The sequence below is a fragment of the Balaenoptera borealis genome (genome assembly GCF_965194805.1).
Source record: "Balaenoptera borealis genome assembly, chromosome: 4".
NCBI classification, from domain to species: Eukaryota; Metazoa; Chordata; class Mammalia; order Artiodactyla; family Balaenopteridae; genus Balaenoptera; species Balaenoptera borealis.
In genome coordinates this window covers 88364351-88388606 of record NC_138861.1, presented here as the reverse complement: position 1 = coordinate 88388606, position 24256 = coordinate 88364351, and the positions used below count along the sequence as shown (strand labels likewise).

General features: G+C 38.9%; 1 protein-coding gene and 1 pseudogene across 2 annotated transcripts in view; one reads left to right on the top strand and one right to left on the bottom strand.

The window, feature by feature from the left end:
* The window catches only part of LOC309628069 (uncharacterized protein), a 247505-nt gene that overhangs the window by 153972 nt on the left and 69277 nt on the right, over positions 1-24256 (top strand). The gene's annotated exons all lie outside the window — the stretch shown is intronic.
* On the bottom strand, positions 575-1067 carry LOC309627702 (elongin-B pseudogene; annotated as a pseudogene). Its single transcript has one exon. The product of its transcript is annotated as an elongin-B pseudogene (transcript).

The following is a 24256-nucleotide window of genomic DNA, read 5'->3' as shown; positions in this document are numbered from 1 at the left end:
GATTCAGTAGATTTGGAAGAGGGACCAAGATTCTGTAGATATATATATATATATATATATACACACATATATATGTATATATATATATATACATATATATATATACATATATATATGTATATATATACACATATATATACATACAAGCTTTTCTTTTTAACTTATTTATTTATTTATTTATTTTTGGCTGCGTTGAGTCCTTGCTGCGCACGGGCTTTCTCTAGTTGCAGTGAGCAGGGGCTACTCTTCTTTGTGGTGCACAGGCTTCTCATTGCTGTGGCTTCTCTTGTTGTGGAGCACGGGCTCTAGGTGTGCAGGCTTCAGTAGTTGTGGCACACAGGCTCAGTAGTTGTGGCTCGCGAGCTCTACAGTGCAGGCTCAGTAGTTGTGGTGCACGGGCTTAGTTGCTCCACTGCATGTGGGATCTTCCTGGACCAGGGCTCGAATCCACGTCCCTTGCTTTGGCAGGCAGATTCTTAACCACTGTGCCACCAGGGAAGTCCCAGATTCTGTACTTTTTTGGGGGAGGGACACCCAAATCTCTTATTGGGGGGGCAGTTGGTGGGGGGGGCTCTCACTGCAGAGCTTGTTCATTGGCGCTGCTTCCTCAGTCCTGTGGCTTCATCACCTCCAGCAGCTCGGGTGGGCTGGAGAAGGGCTGGATGTGCAGGGCCTCAAAGGCTTCATCTGCCCTGAAGGCTAGCCCCACAGTGGCTGGGGCCCGAGGCCATGCTGTCTGGCTGGTGTAGCCACACTCGCCCAATGTCCTCCTGTCATCCAGAAGCTGGCCGTCCTTGTACAGCCAGCCGCTGCTCCGCCAGCGGCCGCTTGAGGAGGCCCTGGACAATGTGCTTCAGCTCGAACACGGTGCTCGACTCCTTGGCGTCCATGAAGATGGTGGTCTTGTGACACCGGATTATGAGGAACCCGTCTATCCTGTGACGATGGTGGTCTTGTGGCGCCGGATCATGAGGAACACGTCTATCGCAGTGGCTGCCTCTCCCCCTTGACGCACCCGTGCGGCCGCACTCAGCCCTGTTCCCAGCAGCCCACCCCCAGATTCCATATTTTTAACAACTAATTCTATTGCCTTTGAAGTCAAGGGCCACACGTTGCATTAACAGTTTCAAAGTAAAATTACTTCTAATGATCCATCTCATTATTGCTTAATCTATGTAAAATTTTGTGATTCAGAATCTAGTACACAATTTCAGTCCATCAGAATCATCATAAAAGTAAGTTTTTCATAGGGTATTGATGATCAGCTAATGTCCTAACAACCCTGAAGATTATTCAGAGCTTCCAATTACCTAAGTCTTAATTATTAAAATTTTGCTGGGATAGGTCATTATGATATCTACAGAATTTTATATTTGACTCTCCTTTTAATTTGTCTCAGATGTAAATTTTAACTTTTTAAATTGTAAAATAAAATTTGAGGTGTTAACTTAGGGTCTGTTCATGTTACTAGAAAATTAACATTTTTTGATTACGGAGTGACATAAGTGACATGAAAGAAATCTGAAAGTAATCAGTGATATGACCCTGTAACCAAGATAGGATATATAGATAGGCCAGAGTGAAGGCACTTAAATATCTGATACACTGCTTTTAGACAAAATTTCTGGTACCAGTGGCATTAATAGTATACAAAGAGCAAAATCCTGGTTCAAAATACCTAGCATGTAGCAGAGAGGCTAGTATATACTAAATTCTCTATAACAGTGTGTTGAACTTAGCTGAATTGCAAGGCTCTGCTCTATTCACCAAAAGTCTTTGCCAGAAAAGACCAATGAGAGAAAAAATACTAGCATAATAGAAAGAGCTTTTTAATATGAGGGATGTATTCCCCAAAGCCTCTTTCCCTATAGATTACTGCAGCCACCCTCACTCTCCGTTGTCTTTTTGTCATTTTGCTGTACCCACTAAGTGCTAACCTCAGATAAACACAATAGTCTGTCTTCTCAGTGCCTGCGTTCAAGTAGCTGAGATCCTCTGGAGCAAATCACATCACCAGGTTGATTGATAGCATTTTCAGTTTGTAATTCCAAGTCTCAACTGAGCTCTCTATATCCCTTATAATCTTATCATGTTATTCCAGTTTCTGGAGAGACTCTTTCCTCCCTTCATACTCCTTCGATGACGGACTCCTCCAATGTCTCCTTCACCATCAGTGGATGACCTTAGTTAAATGTGGCTCGTAGTTAAGACTGTGGGCTCTAAAAGTAAGCTGTCTGGCTTTGTATTCAGGTTCCAGCAATTTACCTAAATGCAACCTTAAGGATACATTTTTTTTAACAGTTCTGTGCCTCAGTTCCTTATTGGTAAAATAGAGACAATAATATTTCCTGCCTCATAAGGTTATTGTAAGTAGTAAATGAGTCACTATATGTAAATCTTCTAAAATAATGCCTGCTGTCAATAAACCGTCAATAAAGGTTTACTATTATCCTAATTCTTTTTTCACAAGAAAAATAGAAGCCAACAGATAGAAATTCCCTTAACTACCCAACCCCATAACAACAAATCCATCTGCATCCTCATGACCTCATCTGAACCTAATTTCCTCCAAAAGGTCTTACTTCCTAATACCATCACATTGGGGTTAGGGTTTTAATATATGAACTTGGGGCAAACACAAACAGTCTGTGACATCGACCTATGACTAACTGGCTCCCACCCAAGATCCTCTAGGTAAGGTTACAAATAATTTCTGTATTCCTAAATTTGGTGGTCACTTTACTCGAGCTCGTCTCCGCGTTCAACACTGACTACCTTTTTCTTTGACTTCCATAACATCACACTGCCCTGGTTTTCTTCTTATCTTCTTACCTCCTTAACTATCTAGTCCATAGCTCATGCCAGAAATGTCACAATATCCAGTCATCACCAAGTCTGATGATTCTCCAACCTTAATATGTTTAAGTGCATCCCTTTTCATGACTACTGATTCCATCATAGACAAAATGATATTCTTCTGCCTAACCATCTGAAATCTCATTTTTATTTTTCACACAGCATCCAGTGATCATCTTAAAACCTTATCATATAGCTCTCCTTCTGAATAGTTGCTTTTCATTATTTTTAGGTTGAAAGTTACATTTTTACATTTATATTAACTTTACTATAAAAAATTCAAATATACTTCAAAGTAGGGAGAGTATTATAATTCTCATATATCCATCATCTATCCCTAATTATTGTTATAATTTTATCATTTTTCCTTCATCTACTTTCTATTTGCTCAATTATTTTTTATTGTGGTAAAATATACACAACATAAATTTTACCATTTTAACCATTTTCAAGCATATCCTTCTATAGTATTAAGTACACATTGTTGTCCAATCATCACCACCCCATCCATCTCCTGAAGATTACATTTTTGTGACATGACACATATGACAGGCATGAACTGTCCTCCACCCTGGGTCACTATAGGCAAGTCAGTCTGGCACTTATACACTTCCTTGACTACGACAAACTTACTCAAAACCTTCCCACCTGATTTTTCCTCTGCTTAAAATTATCCTTCTCTACTCACTGTTGAAGATTCAGCTTAAACATTAGTTCTTTCCCTAATAATGCGTAGTAGGCAAGGTCTCCAGCTACATGTTCTTGCTATGCCTCCTACATCCATACATAGAGAGGGAGTACATCATAGGGCAAACTCTAGAGCCAGATTGCCTGGGTTTGAATCTTGGCTCTGGGTGACCCTGGGAAAATCACTGTATCTCTTTGTGTCTCAATTTCTATCTGTCAAATGGGGATAAATGTTTCTAGGTTATTTTGAGAATTATTTAAATATTTAGAATATGGCCAGGAAGTTAGTATTATTTAAGTACTAGCAATTACTACTCTTCTTCAAAGTACTTTTGGATTTTGTGAAAGTTTTGTTAAATGTCTGTCTGCCTCCATGGAGTCTCTCTTGGGTACCACTGCATTTGCAGAGCCCACATGGTGCCCGTCACCTCAGTGCTCAATCACCATTGGTTGAAAAATTGAACGAAGCCGTCAGGTCTCTTCTTAAATAATACCAGCTTGGAATATTATTGTGAAGATCAAATTAAAGAATTCACGAAAATTTTCTTTCTAAGCTTTGAATCCCAGTGCACTTCAAAATATTGTTATTGGGAAGATCAGGCATAAACAAACAAAAATAAAGTGCATTTGAGTTGATGAGGAAGCACATATTAAATTGCCATAATGCATAATATGTATTCTTGTATCCCAAAATTAATTCCTTGAAATGCTAATTTAAGGGAAAATAGGAAAATTTTACTTAGATTAATGAATTTGGGAAATGTTTCAAGCAATTGTCCCCTTTTGTAGTTTCACAACATGGAGCATTAAAAAATGAAATTATTCAACTTTTTAACTCAGAATTTCATCAACTTATTTTTCTGACCACAAAACATTTTTTTGCAGATTATCTATTAATTAGCCATAGGAAGTAAACTTCATAGAATCTAGCCTGGTAGACCCTGGGGTAGAAGTGATATGATTTTAGCAAGAACAAGATCACTGTATACCCAAATGGTCTGAGAATGCTTCAGGTACAAGTTGGAATGTGAGCTGAGCAATAGAAAGAATAGAATTTGGATAGGCCAAGAGAAAGGAAAAAAGCATTCTACATATAGATGACAAAATGTTAGCCACAGAAATGGGATTAATTTGGTAAATATATGGCCAAACTTATCTTAATATCAAATCTCATGGTCTTTCCAATTTTTTTTAGGATGTTAAGTAAGAACTATAAAATTTTTTTAAAATTTGATAGAGAAGCTGAGAATTGAACTAGCCCTTAAAGAGGGATGGGTTGGGGTAAGTGGTATGGAGAAGAGAAAAAAAGCGTAAAGTTTTCTGAAAGGGAGCGGAAAAAATGGACAGACAGATTTGCATTTATTGAGAGTCCTCCATGAGTTCTTTTCTGTATATTTTATCATTAAATCTCCCAACAGCAATTCTCAAAAGCAGTCATCACTATCTCCCTTTTACAAATAAGTAATCTGCGGCTCAGAGAGCGTATGTGATATGTCCGATAACACACAGCAGAGTTTCAATCATAGTCTAAAATATATGTTCTATTATACCACACTGTCTTCTAAATACAATGAAAAATTAAATATATCCACACTTTTCTATCCTTTGCTGCCAACCACCACTATCATCTCATTACACCCTCAATAATGTCTTTCATACACACGTACCTCCCCCTCCCTTGCCGCATCTCCACACAGACACACAGAAGATGTGCTCTTCATTTTTCTGACTATAATTGTATTGTCCTGGAGGGCAGCCACAAACCACGTGTGGCTATGGAGCACTTGAAATGTGGCTAGTCCAAATCGAGATATGCTGTGATGTAAAACACACATCAGATTTCAAAACCTTAGAACAAAAAAAAAGAAGGTAAAGTAGTTCATTAATAATTTTTATATTGACTATATGTTTAAAGAATAATATTTTGAATATATTGGATTAAATATACCATTGTTAAAGTTAATTTCACCTGTTTCTCTCTCCTTTTTCAAGCAACTAGTAGAAAATTTTTAATTACATAGGCAGGTTATATTTATGGCTCATATTATGTTTCTATTGTACAGTTTTGGTACATAATATAAACATTTTTATGTCCTTTTACATACTGTACTTGAAATTCCCAAGATTTCTCCCACAATTAGGATTAATCCCTTAAAATGCAAGTCCTCTTAAATGTCTGACACATTAAGCCATTATCTTTTTTGAATGAATTTATCAGGAATTAGCCCAGTTATCTGGGAAGGCCCTGAATGAATGGGGCTGAGGCAGGGAAAAGGCTTTTTGATTCAGGTAGATTCCAGGTTAGGTACAGAAAGTGGGGGAAATGAATGGGTACTTGTTTTGGTGCTGCAGGAAAGCACCTTGGTTGGCAGGTTGGCAGAGAGTGAGGGGCTCAAGGAAGTTGGAAAGAAACTGCAAAATAAAAGAATTGCCAACTGACAGTGTACCCAAGATGGGTCCTAAATATTCATTTTCATGACTTCTTGTTTAAAGACAAGATTTTGTTCCATAAAAGTTATGATCTTAACGCCAAAGATAGACTCTGATCCTGTGACTCTGGTCCCGTAACTCTGAGTAAGGCTTCAGCTCTGCAGTCTGGCCAGGGCTTTCTGGCAGCCCTCGGACTCATCAGGTACCATGGACTTTGGTGGGTGTTTGGCTTGAGGGAAAGGGGCAACAGTCACCCTTGGCAAATAATTAGCAAGGCCCAGTGAAGATGTTGGTTCAAAGTCTCCAGGCTTGGAAGAGGAAGAAGAATGACAGGCCGTATACTCCTCCATCAGTTATTTTGAGGAAAATTATCAGTATTCCTTGTTACAGGGACCTCCCTTTCTGTCAGTTCTCAATTCGTTGTTTCATTATACCTATAAATTTATTCCTGATATGTAAACAATTTCTTGGGATATATTACACCAGGTGCTTATCTGAGGCAATTTGAGTACTCTTCTGACTGAACTTGAGAAATTGAGCGTGTGCTGTATTTGCTGTTTTCAAATGTTAAAACATGTATAATAGCAAGTGGTGAAGAAAATGGCACTGTTTTAGATCCTTTTGTTTTATGTAATTTAGTATTTAGATACCACTGTGTGTAACTTCTCAAAGAGAAATTTAAAGGATAGAATGTGATTTTTAAAGAGGAGACTTATAATCTTATTGTTTGAGATGTTATCACATAAATGACAATATGTTTTGTATGTTGTAAAAATGAAATGAATTTAACTGCATTAAGTGATGAGGAAATACTGGGATAAAGATAACAACCCCATGATTATTTACTGTGTCACCTTGGCCCAATTACTTCATGAAGTTTGTTTCCCTTCTATAACATGATGATCATTAAATCTCCCTCCTAGGGTTAGGGTGAAGGGAAAAAAATGGATGGGCTATAAGTTACAATACACACCACCACCCAGAACAGAACAGATAACTTTCTCAGTGTTCTCCCTCCAGTTTTAAAGTAGAGGGCATTACCTCCTTCACTCAAATATCAATTCAGAACATGCTAGAACAATTCGGTCTTCTTGGTAAATTCCCAAGTCCATTGTTCCAGCCACAGAGCATTCTTCTCTGAAACACCCTGTTTGAAAGGCCACTCCATCCCTGTCCCTCATGAGCACTCCTTCTGCCTCTCTTGCTAGCAAAATAAGAAAACGGCAATATTTTCTATCCCAGATGAGCTATCACCTTTTCTCTTCCAACATTTGCCTCTCTATCTTTATCTAGCAGCCCTTCCTCAAGAAAACAGTCTTTATTTTGCACTTGAGCCATTAACTAGAGAGCCCTTCCGAGACTGTGATATGATGGCAGGACTAGAGGCAGGACTTGGAGGTCTCAGTCTCCAAAACAGTCGCATTTTTCTCTCCTGGAAAGTTACAGGACCACTGATTTCAGTTCATTACTCAAGAAGAGCTTTCAAATAAGGAGAACCTTACAAAAATGGATCCAGTAGCCTCAGGAGGTAATAAGTTTCCCATCGTTGGAGGTGCTCCAACACATGCTAGAAGACAACTTGTTTATTCCCTGAGTAAATATTTAATGAGTTCCCACTTTGTGTCTGTGATGAGGTAACGGGGTAGAAAGTGAATAAGATGACAAGGTCCCTCAGTCAAAGTGCTTCTGATCTAGTAGAGGAAACAAATACAAAATCTAATAATGTTATATCACGAATACCTAGTGAAGACATCCCATAGAAAAGAATATCCAAGAGGGATGTAAAAGCAAAATGAAGGTTAAAACGGCAGAAAAAAAAACACGTTTGGACAAAGAAACAGCATAAGAAAAGTCTATAGTGAAGAAAAAATATGGCTCCAGCAAATAAAACTCAAAATATGAAGAGGATAAAAGAGGTATGGCAGGAGAGGAACTTGGAAAGATAAACGGGAATTCAGACAAGGAAATTTGAAAAGCCATATGCACATGTGAGTTTAGATGTGAAGCCAGGATGGGCTGGCAGTTTTGGGCAGATTGAGTGCCTGGGAGTCTGGCCCCAGCCCTGAACTCTGAGGGGTGGAATGGAAACCCACTTGGCTCCTGTCTTTACATCTCCAGTCCAGGGGAGTGCTCTCTCTGGCAGAGGGATGTTGGCATCTCTGACCTAAATATATGATGGGAAAGAGAGGTTGTTCTGAAATTCCTGACTTTTGCTTCTTCCATTATCATTTCTCTTAAAAACCCAAAGGAAATTTTCCAAGCAGCCTTTACAGAGCCCATAGAAAAATGAGTGCCCCCTCAACCAGAGATCTATTTAGTGATTATCAGTGAGAAAGGAATTCCTTTCCAAAAAATCTGGCACCCTGAAAATAAATTTACACCACTAGCAAAAGAAAAAAAGAACATATATGAAAGATATTCCAGAGGAAAAAAGGCTTGTATTACTAACATTTCCAGGAACAGGTTAATTCCTTCCCCCACCCCAACCCCTACCTGCCTAGTCACAAAGACATAAAAAATTTCTAGTAGAATGATTCAATCTTTTTTTCTCTAAATAACTTCTCATTAGCATAATAACAGTTAACATTAATTGAGCATTTACTATGTGCCAGAAACACATTAAATGTTTTATATGCATTGCTTTAGTCAGTCCTCACATGACTGAGAGGTAGGTAGGTATCATCATTATTTCCATTTTATAGATAGGTAAACTGAGGCTAAGCGAGGCTGAGTAACTCAGTCACCACCACAAAGCTAGTAGTGATGGAGCCAGGGATTCAGGCTCAGAATCTCAACCACTACACAAGGGTTTCAAGACACTACCTGCATCAGCAGTATCTGGAGTACTTGTTTAAGATGCAGATTCTTCAGGCCCATTCCAGGCCTGTGGAGTCAGAATTTCTAGGAGTGGGGTCCAGAAATCACATTTCAATCAGGTACCCAAGGTGATTCTTTTGAACATTGAAGTTTGAGAAACACTCCACTCTCTCTATTATTCAAAATGACACTAATAGATTAAAGGAACTGTTCCAGACCTCTAGGGGAAAAAAAGATCAAGGCAGGAACATTAGCTTGCGTTATCTGTCAGTTGAGTATGCTTGTTCAGAGCAGCAAAATTATGGAATTGGTAGAGGCGAAGTCTAGATCCTACTTGCCTCGGTGCTACAGCTCTAGTTAAAGCTGGCTGATCCCCACAGTTGGCATCCCATGGTACCCCTGGTCTTGTACCTGAAGCAGCCTTTCCTGACTGACATGATTGACAGCACAGCGAGGAAGTGCAAGGAGCAACACCCATAGGGCCTGGACTCCCTTCTCTGTCCTTCACTAACCACATAAAAATAGATCAGTCATTTAAATTTCCTGGGCCTCAGTTTTGTCATTTGTGGAATGGGGATGATAATGCTCAGGAAAACAGCTCTAGGGCAAAGAGTAGATTAAATTTCATCTGATGCTGTGTGTGAAATTCGTTTAGCCTAAATCCTGATGATGCCTAAGAGGTATTCAATAAATGGTGATGGTGGTTTTAGAAATAGCCCAGCACCCTGGCTATTCCTTCTATTTTCTGCCCAATTTCAGGATAACAGGCAAAGAGCCTTGGTTTTTAGTTGAACAAATGTGGGTTCAAGTACTGACTCTGTCAATCACTAGATATTGAGATCTTGGGCAAGGTCCTTAAGCTCTCTAACTTTTCTTATTTATGACACAGGGACAAATACCTACTTCTTAGAATTCTTTTAAGAATTAAAAGAAGTAAAGTATGAAAAGTTCCAGGTACATAGTAGACACTCAACATCTGTTGTTTTCTCTCTCATTTTAAAACCAAATTACCTTGGTTTCTCAACAACCTCAGAAAGCAGTTTTGTTAAAATTGTAGCATTGTGTATTTTATTGAATTCTAATTCCTTTCAAGTCTAATATAGTAATTTCTTATTAACTTACTGACTAGAACCCAAACATTATCCAAATATTAGACATGGAGCATTTCCTAGTCCTTCCTTACACTGACTTCTCGTCTTTCCTTGTCAGTCCAAAGGTAATTTGGCCAGAATTTTTTCCCTTAGAGACTATATAACTCAAGCTGCTTCTTTTCCAGGCAAGACGTTGGCAGCCAAAAGAGGTAAAGTGACAGAAAGTCTAGGTGAGCTGCAAAGATGATTAAATAGTTGGAAAATGAGATTTATAGAAAAAGTAATTTTAAAAAATAGAAACTGTTTCTTCTGGAGATACTGAGGACAAGTCAGTAATGATCATCAAGCACACCTATGTTTATGCTACAAGGAAATGTGTTAGTTACCTTCCACTTCCACAAAGGACAAGGGGCTCTGTACCAGATCACAGCATGAGGGATTTAGAGTAAATATAAGAAAGATTTTGGTGAGAACATAGCTGACAGGTGTCTCTGGTTTATTTTGTATTATCCTTTATAAATCTCCCAGAATCATGATTCACATGTCAGGCTTTGGCCACATCTACGTACTTCTCTAAGCTTCATTCATTCACTCAGCACACAGTTGGGGAGCACTGCATCTGCACCAAGCACTGTGCCAGACCCTGGGGACACAAAACCAGATGGGCATGGTCCCTATCTTTGTGGCATTATTGTCTAACTGGAGTGCATGTTATATACAGGGTCCTTAGAAAGGTAGATCTAGAGTATAATGATCATTTCCTGAACTAGGAGTTTTGGAACTTTCTACAGCACACAGTTGGGGAGCACTGCATCTGCACCAAGCACTGTGCCAGACCCTGGGGACACAAAACCAGATGGGCATGGTCCCTATCTTTGTGGCATTATTGTCTAACTGGAGTGCATGTTATATACAGGGTCCTTAGAAAGGTATATCTAGAGTACAATGATCATTTCCTGAACTAGGAATTTTGGAACTTTCTACAGCACACAGTTGGGGAGCACTGCATCTGCACCAAGCACTGTGCCAGACACTGGGGACACAAAACCAGATGGGCATGGTCCCTATCTTTGTGGCATTATTGTCTAACTGGAGTACATGTTATATACAGGGTCCTTAGAAAGGTATATCTAGAGTACAATGATCATTTCCTGAACTAGGAATTTTGGAACTTTCTACAGCACCCTATTTGGTATGTCATTCAAGTCCTTTCAAAGATCTTACCCTCCTTTTTAGTCTCATCTCTCAACATTCTCGTAACATACTCCAATGACACACAGTTCCCTAAATATACCTTTGTGAAGAGATACTTGTGTACCTTAGCGTTTCCTCTGTTTGGCATGCTCTGCTCCCCACCATCACTGAGCCCCGGGGAGTAGACTGGTCCTCCCATTAAGTAATGGACAGATTGTGAGTTCTGTGTATCACTATCCCTGATAGGCTGTGAGCCCTGAGAAAGAAGGAAACATGGAACATCACTGTGGTTTAGTGGTTAGCAAAGTATATGGACAATCAATACAAGAAGGAAGGGAGAAAAGAATGAAGGAAAGAAAAGAGAGAGGAAGGAAGGAAGGAAGGGCGGAAAGAAAGGAGGGAAGGAGGGAGGAAGGAAGGAGTTTCTTATGATGAGATAATATTTCTAAGTCTTGACTGTATTTCTCTCCCAAAAGCTTCTTCCCGCTCCCTGCGCAATCCACCCACCCCTACCTCTGCCCTCAGGTTGTAACCCACTGTAGATACTAAAACAAAAATAAAATAGGCTTGAGTCAGGAAGAGTAAGACACATACCTACAGAATGAGTTTTTAAGCCAGCAGATAATAGATAAATGACCTTGGGTGAGAAAGAAGGAAGAAGGACGAGTATCTCTCAGATCAGAGAGGAAGACACAGAAAAACCTCAAGGCTAGTAAGACTAAGGTTTAGAAGGATGAGGAAAGACCCTCCTTTGAGAGTACCTGGGAGCTGCAGAAAGACAAACTTCGTTCTAAGTCATCACACTTCTTCACATCCAAGGAGAACCAATTGCCCAGAGTCAGCCTCCTGCCCAGAGAGCATCAGTTTGGAGATAGCTGGTTAGAGCACTGGAGATGCTGCCCTGACTTCTGCTTACCTGGAGCATCCTGGACGTTTGCCATCCAGAGAACTTGTATGAGGGACCTAAACACTTATGGCATGAGAGTGGTATGAAATAATTCCAAACTGTCCGTGTTGGTTGAACACAAAGCACTTTATTTTTTTTTAACTGAGGTAAAATTGGTATACAACATTATATAAGTTTCACATGTACAACATTATAATTCCACATCTGTATACACTACAAAGTGATCACCACCAAAAGTCTAGTCACACACACAAAAAAAAGGTGTTTTTTTGTGTTCAGATGAGTGAAATCACATGGTGTCTGTCTTCCTCTGTCTGACTTATTTCACTTAACATATTACTCCCAAGTTCTATCCATGTTGTTGCATATGGCAAGATTTTATTATTTTTTATGGCTGAGTAATATTCCATGGTGTGTATATACCACATCTTCTTTATCCATTCATCCATGAATGGACACTTAGTTTGTCTCCATATCCTGACTATTGTAAATAATGCTCCAATGAATCAAAGCACTTTTTTTAAATTGAAATAACATTGGTTTATAACACAGTGTAAGTTTCCTGTGCACAATATAATATTTCTACTTATATATACTGTACAGCATGATCAGCACCAAAAATTTAGTTTCCATCCATCACCATACAATTGAACAACTTTACCCATCTTGCCCTCCCTCCTGTCTCTTCCCCTCTGGTAACCATTACTCTGTTCTCTGTATCTACATGGTTGTTTTTATTTGGTTTATTTATTTTATCTTTTGTTTGTTGCTTTTTATATTCCACATATGAGTGAAATCGTACAGTATTTGTCTCTCTCTATCTGATTTATTTCACTTAGCATAATACCCTCAAGATCCATCTACGTTGTCACAAATGGCGAGGTTTTACCTCTTTTTATGGCTAAGTAGTATTCCATTATTATATATGTATGTATACACATACATATACCACATCTTCCTTATCCATTCATCCATCAATGGGCACTTAGGTTGCTTCCATATCTCGGCTACTGTAAATAATTCTGCTATGAACATTGGGGTGCATATATCTTTTCAAATTAATGTTTTCATATTCTTTGGATATATACCTACAAGTAGAATTGATGGATCATATGTTAGTTCTATTAATTTTTTGAGAAATCCCCCTACTGTTTTCCATAGTAGCTGCCCCAATTACATTCCCACCAACAGTGTATGAGGACTTCCATTTTTCCACATCCTTCTCAACATCAAAGCTCTTCTCAAAAGGAGCACAATTTCTAAGACTTCTTGGATGGTCACCAACGTGCCCTTTAGCTTTGTCCTGCAATGGATTTTATGAAATGTGGGTGATCAGACCTATGACTACCAGAATGGGCATCAGGAAAATTAATTTGGAACCTGTATAAGTTTCTTAGGACTGCTCTGACAAATTACCACAAGCTGGGTGGCTTAAAACAACAGTAAGAACTGACATGAGGACTTCCCTGGTGGCACAGTGGGTAAGAATCCACCTGCCAATGCAGGGAACACGGGTTCAATCCCTGATCCAGGAAGATCCCACATGCCATGGAGCAACTAAGCCCGTGAGCCACAACTACTGAGCCTGCATGCCACAACTACTGAACCCCACGCACCTAGAGCCCGTGCTCCGCAATAACAGAAGCCACTGCAATGAGAAGCCCGCACACTGCACCAAAGAGTAGTCCCTGCTCGCCGCAACTAGAGAAAGCCCATGCACAGCACCGAAGACCCAATGCAGTCAAAAATAAATAAATAAAAATTAAAAAAAAAAAAAAGAAGAAATGACATGAAATCTATTATCTCGCAGTTCTGGAGGCTGGAAGTCCAAAACCAAGGGAACAGCAGGTCTGTGCTCCCTCGGAAGGCTCTAGGAAGAATGTTTCCCTGCCTCTTTTAGCTTTTGGAGATTGCCAGCAATCTTTGGAGTTTGTTGGCTGTGGCAGCATAACTTCAATCTCATACTCTGTATCCACGTGGTAGTCTTCCCTCTGCGTGTATGTCTGTGTCTCTATGTCTGTTCTTATAAGAATTAGGGCCAGTCCAAATCCAGTATGGCTTCATCTTAACTTGTATCTTAATTACATCTGCAAAGACCCTATTTCCAAGGTCACATTCACAGGTACCAGGGGTAAGGACTTAAATATATCTTTCTAGGGGATGTAATTCAACCCACAACAGAACCCTAAATGTTATTTCTTACTGCAACCTACAGTGAAGTGGCAGATTAGATGCTACTATGCGATATGTTACTCTAAACACATTTTTACTCAACTACGGGGAAAATCCTATCCAAAAAAATAACTCAACTACATTAGAATTTGCTAATTAGTGTTCTTCAGAATACTGTTTCTGAGGATGTAATTAGTTGTGCTGTGACTCAAGGGTTATGTATCTATTACAGCCCCAGTCAGAGAAGAACTAGTAGGTGATATACACTGTGTTGTATGTTGTATATCACATATTCTATACTGTATATCACATACAAATATATTTTATATCGCATATATACAAGGGTTTTTATCTTATGTAATTATGCAAACTGTTTATGGAATCTGTAAAGTTGTCTTCTTGTTTGTTGTTGAAGCTTGAAGTCCATAGAACAGGCAATCAGGAAGAAAGATGGATGTAAAGTGTAGGAGATCAAGGATAAGCTAAATTCCATGAGTACAGCTGGAACCATGTTAGTTCTTACTGCCTCTGACCTTTATGGTATGGGCATACTATAAGAGAAGCTGGTGTCCTTTACCTTGGAGCTAAACATACAACTAGGCCAAGAGCTAGAGAAGCTGAAGGAGAATTTGTGAAAAGGTGGAGTATTTGCAGTGCCAGCTGCTGCCCCACATCAATAAAGTGAACCAGCACATGACCAACTAAGTGTGAGAACTACAAAATAGCTGCTGCTCCGTTTCCGCCATTCCAACCTTCCACAAGAATGTCTCTTGTGGCCCACCATAACAAAAACATAATTACTTTACAATGGTGTGTTCGTTTCTCCTGTATAACAAAGTGAATCAGCAATACATTTACATATATCCCCATATCCCCTCCCTCTTGTGCTCCCTCCAACCCTCCCTATCCCACCCCTCTAGGTGGTCACAAAGCACTAAGCTGATCTCCCTGTGCTATGTGACTGCTTCCCACTAGCTACCTATTTTACATTTGGTAGTTTATATATGTCCATGCCACTCTCTCACTTCGTCCCAGCTTACACTTCCCACTCCCCATATCCTCAAGTCCATTCTCTACGTCTGCATCTTTATTCCTGTCCTGCCCCTAGGTTCTTCAGAACCATTTTTTTTTTCAGATTCCATATATATGTATTAGCATATGGGATTTGTTTTTCTCTTTCTGACTTACTTCACTCTGTATGACAAACTCTAGGTCCATCCACCTCACTACAAATAACTCAATTTTGTTTCTTTTTATGGCTGAGTAATATTCCATTGTATATATGTGCCCCATCTTCTTTATCCATTCATCTGTCAATGGACACTTAGGTTGCTTCCATTTCCTGGCTATTGTAAATAGAGCTGCAATGAACATTGTGGCACATGACTCTTTTTGAATTATGGTTTTCTCAGGGTATAAGCCCAGTAGTGGGATTGCTGGGTCATATGGTAGCTCTATTATTAGTTTTTTAAGGAACCCCCATACTGTTCTCCATAGTAGCTTTATCAACTTACATTCCCACCAACAGTGCAAGAGGGTTCCCTATTCTCCATACCCTCTCCAGCATTTTTTGTTTGTAGACTTCTTGATGATGGCCATTCTGACTGGTGTGAGGTGATACCTCACTGTCATTTTGATTTGCATTTCTCTAATGATTAGTGATGTTGAGCATCCTTTCCTGTGTTTGTTGGCAATCTGCATATCTTCTTTGGAGAAATGTCTATTTAGGTCTTCTGCAATTTTTGGATTGGGTTTTTTGTTTCTTTGATATTGAACAGCATGAGCTGCTTGTATATTTTGGAGATTAATCCCTTGTCAGTTGCTTCATTTGCAAATATTTTCTCCCATTCTGACAGTTGTCTTTTCATCTTGTTTATGGTTTCCTTTGCTGTGCAAAAGGTTTTAAGTTTGATTAGGTCCCATTTGTTTAGTTCTGCTTTTATTTCCCTTTCTCTAGGAGGTGGGTCAAAAAGGATCTTGCTGTGATTTATGTCACAGAGTGTTCTGCCTATGTTTTCCTCTAAGAATTTTACAGTGTCTGGCATTACATTTAGGTCTTTAATCCATTTTGAGTTTATTTTTGTGTATGGTGTTAGGGAGTGTTCTAAATTCATTCTTTTACATGTAGCTGTCCAGTTTTCCCAGCACCACATATTGAAGAGGTTGTCTTTTCTCCATTGTATATTCTTGCCTCCTTTTTCAAAAATAAGGTGACTATATGTGCATGGCTTTATCTCTGGGCTTTCTATCCTCTTCCATTGATCTATATTTCTGTTTTTGTGCCAGTACCATACTGTCTTGATTACTGTAGCTTTGTAGTATAGTCTGAAGTCAGGGAGCCTGATTCCTCCAGCTCCATTTTTCTTTCTCAAGATTGCTTTGGCTATTCGGGGTCTTTTGTGTTTCCATATAAATTGTGAAATTTTTTGTTCTAGTTCTGTGAAAACTGCCCTTGGTAGTTTGACAGGGATTGCATTGAATCTGTAGATTACTTTGGGTAGTAGAGTCATTTTCACAATGTTGATTCTTCCAATCCAAGAACATGGTATATCTCTCCATCTGTTGGTATCATCTTTAATTTCTTTCATCAGTGTCTTATAGTTTTCTGCATACAGGTCTTTTGTCTCCTTAAGTAGGTTTATTCCTAGGTATCTAATTCTTTTTGTTGCAGTGGTAAATGGGAGTGTCTCCTTAATTTCTCTTTCAGATTCTTCATCATTAATGTATAGGAATGCAAGAGATTTCTCTGCATTAATTTTGTATCCTACTAGTTTACCAAATTCATTGATTAGCTCGAGTAATTTTCTGGTAGCATCTTTAGGATTCTCTATGTATAGTGTCATGTTATGTGCAAACAGTGTCAGTTTTACTTCTTCTTTTCCAATTTGGATTCATTTTATTTCTTTTTCTTCTCTGACTGCTGTTGCTAAAACTTCCAAAACTATGTTGAATAACAGTGGTGAGAGTGGGCAGCCTTGTCTTATTCCTAATCTTAGTGGAAATGGTTTCAGTTTTTCACCATTGAGAACAACGTTGCTTGTGGGTTTGTCATACATGGCCTTTATTATGTTGAGGTAAGTTCCCTCTATGCCTGCTTTCTGGAGGGCTTTTAATCATAAATGGGTGTTGAATTTTGTCAACAGCTTTTTCTGCATCTATTGAGATGATCATATGTTTTTCTCCTTCAATTTGTTAATATGGTTTATCACATTGATTGATTTGCATATATTGAAGAATCCTTGCATTCCTGGGATAAGCCCCACTTGATAATGGTGTATGATCCTTTTAATGTGCTGTTGGATTCTGTTTGGTAGTATTTTGTTAAGGATTTTTGCATCTATGTTCATCAGTGTCACTGGCCTGTAGTTTTCTTTTTTTATGACATCTTTGTCTGGTTTAGGTATCAGGGTGATGGTGGCCTCATAGAATGAGTTTGGAAGTGTTCCTCCCTCTGCTATATTTTGGAAGAGTTTGAGAAGGATAGGTCTTAGCTCTTCTCTAAATGTTTGATAGAATTCGCCTGTGAAGCCATCTGGTCCTGGGCTTTTGTTTGTTGGAAGATTTTTAATCACAGTTTCAATCTCAGGGCTTGTGTTTGGTCTGTTTATATTTTCTATTTCTTCCTGGTTCAGTCTCAGAAGGTTGTGCTTTTCTACGAATTTGTCCATTTCTTCCAGGTTGTCCATTTTGTTGGCATATAGTTGCTTATAGTAATCTCTCATGATCCTTTGTATTTCTGCAGTGTCAGTTGTTACTCCTCCTTTTTCATTTCTAATTCTGTTGATTTGAGTCTTTTTCCTTTTTATCTTGATGAGTGTGGCTAATGGTTTATCAATTTTGTTTATCTTCTCAAAGAACCAGCTTTTAGTTTTATTGATTTTTGCTATTGTTTCCTTCATTTCTTTTTCATTTATTTCTGATCTGAGCCTTATGATTTCTTTCCTTCTGCTAACTTTGGGTTTTTTTGTTCTTCTTTCTCTAATTGCTTAAGGTGTAAGGTTAGGTTGTTTATTTGAGATGTTTCTTATTTCTTGAGGTGGGATTGTATTGCTATAAACTTCCCTCTCAGAACTGCTTTTGCTGCATCCCATAGGTTTTGGGTTGTCATGTTTTCATTGTCTTTTGTTTCTAGGTATTTTTTGATTTCCTCTTTGATTTCTTCAGTGATCTCTTGGTTATTTAGTAGTGTATTGTTTAGCCTCCATCTGTTTTTATTTTTTAGAGTTTTTTTCCTGTAATTGCTATCTAGTCTCATAGTGTTGTGGTTGGAAAAGATACTTGGTACGGTTTCAGTTTTCTTAAATTTACCAAGGCTTGATTTGTGACCCAGGATATGATCTGTCCTGGAGAATGTTCCGTGAGCACTTGAGAAGAAAGTGTATTCTGTTGTTTTTGGATGGAACGTCCTATAAATATCAATTAAAAGTCCATCTTTTTTAATGTATCATTTAAAGCTTGTGTTTCCTTATTTATTTTCATTTTGGATGATCTGTCCATTGGTGAAAGTGGGGTGTTAAAGTCCCCTGCTATGATTGTGTTACTGTCAATTTCCCCTTTTATGGCTGTTAGCATTTGCCTTATGTATTGAGGTGCTCCTATGTTGGGTACATAAATATTTACAATTGTTATATCTTCTTGGATTGATCCCTTTATGATTATGTAGTGTCCTTCTTTGTCTCTTGTAATAGTCTTTATTTTAAAGTCTATTTTGTCTGATATGAGAATCACTACTTCAGCTTTCTTTTGATTTCCATTTGCATGGAATATCTTTTTCCATCCCCTCACTCTCAGTCTGTATGTGTCCCTAGGTCTCTTGTAGACAGCATATATACGGGTCTTGTGTTTGTATCCATTCAGCCAGTCTATGTCTTTTGGTTGGAGTATTTAATCCATTACATTTAATGTAATTATCAATATGTATGTTCCTATTATCATTTTCTTAATTGTTTTGGGTTTGTTATTGTAGGTCTTTTCCTTCTCTTGTGTTTATTGATGTGATGTCTGTTTTTTGGTTTAATTCTATGAATAAATCTTAGAAAAGCTGTGTAATGAGATGCTCTGTTTCTTTTGATTGTAAATCCTGGTTACTAAGAAGAGAAGAGTTTCTTCTATTTACTCATCAATATATCCAATCATTTTAAATTTTAAGGAAAGATATATGCCACAGTCTAGAGAAATTTAAAAATCAATCAAATTTCTCAAATCATCCTTAAGTAACCTATTTTAAGTGTTGGGCCTCTATTTTTTTTTCATTAAAGACCTAATAATAAGTAAAGCTCATTTGATTTCCTATTTAAAAGTGACTATAAGGAATTCCCTGGCAGTCTAGTGGTTAGGACTCCACACTTTCACTGCCAAGGGCCTGGGTTCAATCCCTGGTTGGAGAACTAAGATCCCACAAGCCACACAGTGTGGCCAAAAATAAAAAATATATAAAAAAGGAAAAAAAAGTGATTATAGTTAAATCTCCTGCAGAATCATTGCACACACACCTGCATCTTGCAAAATATAGTCATTGTATTAAATGTCTTAAAACTAGATTATAAAAATAGCTACCATTTGAGGCAGCATAATAACAGGTAAGAGCATGGACTCGGGAACCAGACTGCCTGAACTTAAAGTTGTCTTAGTCTATTTGGGCAGCTACAAATGCTATACCATAGACTTGGTGGCTTATAAACAGCAGAAACAACAGAAATTTATTTCTCATGGTTCTAGAGGCTGAGAAGTTCAATATCAAGGCACCAGCAGGTTTGGTGTCTAGTGAGGGCCCTTTTTTGGTTCATAGTTGGCCATCTTCTCACTGTATCCTTACATGGGGGAAGGGGTAAGGGAGCTCTCTGGGCTCTCTTTAATAAGGGCACTAATCCCATTTCTAAAGGCTCTACCTCATAACCTAATCATCTCCAAAGGACCTCACTTCCAAATACCGTCACACGGGGGATTAGGTTTCAACATATAATTTGGGAGTGGGGAGACACAAACATTGAGTATAGCAAGCATGGACTCTGAAACCAGATTGCTTAAACTTGAAACTCAGTTTTACCACTTATTAGCTGTGTGACACTAGGTAAGTTACTTAACTGCTCTAAGCCTCAGTTTTCTCATGTGTAAAATGGGAATAGTAATGTTTCCCCCTCCATGACTTATAACGAGTATTAAGGGATTTAATATTTGTAAAGAATTTTAAAACGTGCCTGGTACATTGTGAATGGTGTGTGTGTGTGTGTGTAAGTGTGTGTGTATGTGTGTGTGTCCAGTTCTTCACAGCAATCCCTGTTGTGACTATAATATTATTCCAGTTTTATAGGTAAGGAAACTAATTCCTATAGAGATGAAGTATTCTCCCTCAGGGCAAAACTCTTAGAGACAAAACCCTAGATGGCTCTAACACATGGTCTCCTTCCACATGGCCATGGCACCTTACGAGCAAAGCTTTATGACTCTCTGAGGCTTCTTCTAGAAAGTCTCAAAAGACAAGATCAAATTGGCTAGGTCCAGAAATGGAATTAGTCCCTCCCCCCAGAGGTGCTAAAGTTGTAGCTGTCACTCATTCTTGACCTAGACTAGATATGAATGCAGAACTTAGAATGAAAGCCTCCATGGGTTTATTTTGCCCTGAGCTTACATGGTCCCTAGAAAGTTCTTTAAATACTTTCAATCAAGGACTCAGAAAAATTTTTAAAAATAACCTTGCACATACAATTAGAAACTGGCATGTGGGGAATTAAATAGAAGAGATGAAATTTTCTATGATTATCAGGGACTACTTGAAGGGAGGTGCTTTGAAGAAAATACCTCAGACTCTCAAAACCCACACAAGGGGGTCTGACACGACTTGTTGACAGCAAAGCTGACCTGAGCTGAAGGGCAGAGACTCAGCAAGACACCTTCCTCTTTTAGCAGGTCAGAGATAGAGACAAGGCTGGAAGGGTCTAGGACAGGAGTAGCTGTGTTATTACGATTTTAATGACTATTACAGAAACATAGGACAGGAAAATATTTTAAAACCAAGTATGAAAGAATCCCATGTTTCTGTGTGAGTATGCTTGAGAAACAGATTAAAAATAAATTTTCACATATCTCTACAATAGTTCAAGTAATTCTAAAGATACCATCAGGACACCAGATCACTGCTTCACTTTAGGCTGTGAAGTAGTGAAAAGGGAAAAGAGGTTTTGCTCACACTTCTTCAGGAAGCTCTTCTGATTCTTGCTGCCTGCATTGATCATTCGCATCTCTGGACTCCTGCTGTCAATACAGTCAGTGCTACATGTTTTGAATCTGTGGTTCTTCTACTTGTTAACTGAGTGACCTAAAGCAAGTTACCTAACTTCTCTCATCCTGTTTCCTCAGTGTCGAAATGAGAAAACTTATACCAATCTCATAGAGTTGCAATGAGAATGAACTTCAGTAATTGCAGAAGGACTTACAACAGTGCTTGGCACTTAGTGCTGTGGTTCTTGGCCTCTCTGTGTTCCCACTTCCTGTCTCTCATAGACTGTGGTATTTGATATCCCCACTGGGAACTATTTTAAGACCCACAATAACTTAGAAATATCTGTTTCTGAGATTTCAACTATAAAATCATCACAATATAGATCAAACCACAGATATTCAAAGTCAATCTAAAGATATAAAATGACTCTTCTGACATAATAAGCCCTGATTTATTTAATTAACTTTGTAAAAGAATGAATGTATAAGCAGCCATGGAAGCAAATCAGTGACTTCATTAGAACTCATATGGAAGCAAGTGATAGAAGCTCAACTCAAATAACAACAACAATAATTATAATAACTTGTGTATTATTATGATTATTATTATTATTAATCAGATCACTTAGCTGAAAATCCAATGACGATCTTATTTCAGCTACTAAACATACCAAGTGTTCAAACAGTTTCATTAGAATTGCTCCTCTCTCCATTTCTCTGTTTTGCTTTCCTCTGTATTGGATTTATTATTAAGCAAACCCTCAACTGAGGTAGTTGGTGACTCCTGGCAGCTCATATAGCCTTGGCTAGCACCATTATTATCCAAGTACTTACAAAGTCTTTGATCCACTGACCTGGAATCCCATAAAATATCCCCAAGGAACCCACTTTACAGTAAACCAGGCAATGCTGTGGACACATAATAATGAGATAAATGTACTTGTCCGAGCATGTAACATGCTAATGGCAGCTGGCCTCATAAGCAGCGATATGACTGTTTGAAGGACACTGGCTTGTCATCATGCCTTGAAAGGATGGGAGACCAACTTATATACACTCTAGGACACCTTAGTACACTAAATTGATGACCATTGTGGGTGCTGGTGCTATTTTCACTGTTAATAGAATATATGCATCTGGGAACTAAGGAGTAGAAATAGAAATGGCCTTACTCACCATCACTCCCAAAGACCCACCTGAGGAATTTTTGCTTCCTGTGTTACAATGTTAGTCTCTGTGTGTCTGAAGCATTGGTTCCCAGAGAGTATCTGTGCTTCCCATTTCCACAGCTTTATGCTGTTTGGGTCAAAAGGTCCTGGATTCCAGAAATGAATGCTTCCACCAGAAGACAGAGTAAGGGTCCCATTGAACTCTAAGCTACAGCTTCTACCAAGTCAGTTCAAGCTGTTCATGCCAAGAGACCAGCAGGCCAGGAAAAGAGTCACCATTCTGGCATGGCTAGGATCCTGATCATCAGGTGGAGGTTGCCACATGAAGGAGGAAGAGAAAAATACGTTCAGCACGCAGGTGGCCCCAGGGCTGTTCCTTGACACTCCCCTGCTCTGTTGGAAACTACAAAGATAGCCTTGACCTGAGATGGGCATGGAGACCAAGGACAAAATTCTGTCTCCTCTCTCCACCCCAGGTATGACATCTAGCCCAGGAGAGGTACCAGCTGAGAGTGAGGGGCCTCTAGAATGTGTGGTAGGGGAGGGAGATGAAGGGTATCAGTTCTGGTCTTGAGACAGCTGCTGCCGGGAGAACTGTATGTAGTTCATTCCACTAACCTTCCTCTCACATGTTTCTTCTGGAACAGAGACCACGCCCACCCCAACACCAGAATCCTGGAGGCAATGACCCAAGATGGGTGAACTTTCTATGTGAGGTTAATGGATTCAGGCGCTACATGGATGAGTTGTAGTGCGTGCTGTGCTACCCAGATGCCCCAGGACTGAACATGCATGCTCCCACCACCACTGGGAGAGCTGGCTGCTGATTTCTTTCTATGGAATCACTCTCTGGGGTTTTCCCTTGACAAAGAGACTAACCTTACCAAAGATTACCCCTGTTAAATGCAAGGGTAAAAGAGGTCTGATTCCCTTACCTCAATTCAGGGCAATCTGAATGGCCATCTCAGGATCAGAAGGGTCCTCTGTTGTAACCACACATCTGACCTCTTTCTCTGCCCAGTTGTGCCTCTCGCATTTGCTTATAGGTGATGTTACTGAGATCACGACCCAGAACACCTCCTGCATACTGATCTTCATCTCAGAGTCTGTTTTCCTAGGTCCCTGACCTGAGACAATAGCTAACATCTATGGAAAGCTTGCTATGTGCTAAATAATTCGCACATGTTAACTCATTCAATGGGGATAAAAATAATATTATCCCCATAGGTCAGATGAGAACCTTTAGGTTTAGAGAGGGTTAAATGACTTATGTGAAGTCCAATAAGGTAATTTGAGAATTAGACTTGGGACAAATGTATACTTCAGATTGATCTCTTATGGAAATCTGGAATTCCAGTAAGATTTTCATTATCTGCAAATGTATATGATGATCCATGACAGGTAGTAAATTGTAATTGCTAAGTTTCCATTTATATCACACATGTTCTGAGGCTACTAGTGAAAATACCTGGAGATTAACCAGTGACCATATCTCAATGGGCCTTTATTGTACCCTCATAGATTCTAAGGGTCAACTGTACTTATTGTGACCAAATTCTAGTATACAAGACTGGTGAAAGTTAAAATTAAAAAAGGAAAGAAAGATATTAATATTTATTGACTATCTTCTTTGCTCTGTACTAGTGTTTTTCAAAATTATTTTACCTCAACTCATAGTAAGAAAAACATCTTTCATAGTGACCCAGTATATACAT